Source organism: Phalangium opilio, unplaced genomic scaffold, assembly GCF_054372755.1.
Source record: "Phalangium opilio isolate 3A_F unplaced genomic scaffold, DU_Popi_V2 ptg000037l_1, whole genome shotgun sequence".
Taxonomy (NCBI): domain Eukaryota; kingdom Metazoa; phylum Arthropoda; class Arachnida; order Opiliones; family Phalangiidae; genus Phalangium; species Phalangium opilio.
Window position 1 is genome coordinate 8,170,865 of NW_028324160.1, and position 2,120 is coordinate 8,172,984.

A 2,120-nucleotide genomic window follows, 5' to 3' on the forward strand; every position below is an offset into this window, starting at 1 on the left:
CGTTTTTAGAATAGAACATGCAAAATGAAGGTCATTTTAAATATTTTGCTGTTTCAGTAATGCTTCGTGACTTCTTGAAATGTGCAATTTGAAATACAAATATGGGGAATCTTCTTTTAAAACTGCAACAAAGATGATCAATAAAGGCTTTTTTCCATATATAGGATTTTAGGTTCGATACATAATTTCAATTGGTCCTATATTAATACAATCTTATAATGATAATTGATAAACAACAATGCTCAAGAACATATGCAAATGAATGCCAGTCCTCCTTCATCCTAATACCATTCCAACAGACGCATACATTTGCCTACATAAGACAATAATACCATTGTAGTGCATTTAGTGGCCGTCTAATAAAGTGGTCTTATAGTTATTGAAAATAAGAAACTAATTTACATCGGGAATCCTATGTGATAAAGTCAAAATAAACTCAGTTTATTTAAATAATGTTGCTAAACTGTTTTTAGTAACAGCTCAGCATTCAGTCTCGACATTGGTTCCTAAACTGTTTTTAGTAACAGCTCATCATCCAGTCTCGACATTGGTTCCTCTCCGTTACTTATTTTCCTATAATTGATTCTTTATTACCATAATAATATTTAGTTAAGTTTGATTTGTTTATCTTATACAAACCTTTAAAGAGCTCACCTCATATTTGTATATGCGCAAATCACATACTCGTTGGTAGTTTATGCTTGCAACAACTATGCCAGCCTTTTCTTTAAAGGGATACCTTTGGGTAAAGCATGCTCAACTAATAAAAGTGTTAATACCTTAATATGCAAGTTGATTACAACACTTCAATGTTGGCAGATATCCTTAGAGGAATTGCGCACCCAAGATAATTCTCCATTGCCATTGCCATTGCCAGTGTCAATGATAGAAATGTCATTACCACAAATCTATAATATATAAATACGAATATTTCTATTTGTAAGTCATGTGTGCAACATTATTTACCAGTTGAACATTAATGCAATAGTTGCTTTATAAAAGGTACAAGAATTGCTTTCGCTGTTGGTGATTTGATTATAAAATAGGTACGGTTCATGGTGCCAAGTGCAAGGGAAGATGGCTGTGACAGTCATGGAATATATATTATAAGTATAACGAATCAGGCTTTCATGACCCATAAGGATTAGGCAATCATATTTGTATAAAAAACAATTATCTTGGTCATGGCCAATGAATGACGAAATACCTTCGCTATGGGATGGTGCCTCATTTCTTGTTCCAATCATTTAGTAGCGTGCCTCTGTTGCTTGAAACTTATCTTACAGAACCAAACAATAAGTAAATAACAGAAACAATAAAATCTTTCTTTACTACTTACTACAATCTACAGAGGACTTTCTTCGTCATAAGCCTCGGTGTAAATCCTTTTCGACTTCGGGCAGAGTTCGACTTCATTTTCCCACAAAACAAAGGCATATTTTTAAAATTTTAACAACGCAAACCCTTATATTTTGTAAACTAACAGTATTTAAAACAATAATTTAGTTGTCTTTCTTTCTAAAGTCAACAACACCAAGAACAATATAGTCCATTACCTGCCATTACCGCCATTAGCAACGACAAAGTGTAGTCTGCTAAGTTCCGGTGGAAAAAGAAAGCAAAAAAAACCGGTCAATTAACCGATTCATGATGCTGAACGGTTTGCCGAGTTCTAAAATTACTACTTTGAATTTGGTGTATATTTTGACACGTGTCAATGTCGTCTGCTCGAAAATTTCAACCTCTCGCAAGTCTTAAGTGAGTTTTGCCCCAAAACCGCCACCGCCAATGAAAAGCCCTAAGTTCGATCCTGACCGACCAATCAGCGAGCTTAAGTCTGGGGGAGGAGCATACTTTTTCTGCAGAATACGGCCCCTATGCTTTAAAAGGAATTTGACGGCGACAGTCATGCAAAAACGGTACTAGGCCTTGCCAAAAGTTGACTAAGCTATAGTGAGCCTTCGTCAGTCAATGATATAAGAAATTGACCCTCGGATATCCTTTGACTAGGAGATGGTTATAAAGTTACTAACTCTCGATTTTGGAGGTAGATACTGTCTAGTGACACTTAAAGTAACGACTTAATCTTATAAACAGACTAACATCATAAGCCCATATCG

General features: G+C 35.1%; 1 long non-coding RNA gene across 1 annotated transcript; it reads right to left on the bottom strand.

The window, feature by feature from the left end:
* Window positions 1–861: 861 nt before the first annotated feature.
* LOC149684689 (uncharacterized) lies at window positions 862–1,232 on the bottom strand. Its single transcript, XR_016384222.1, has 3 exons — window positions 1,208–1,232; window positions 967–1,081; window positions 862–908 (listed from the first exon to the last, which is right to left on the bottom strand). It is a non-coding gene; the product is annotated as an uncharacterized LOC149684689 (long non-coding RNA).
* Between the last annotated feature and the right edge of the window lie 888 nt (window positions 1,233–2,120).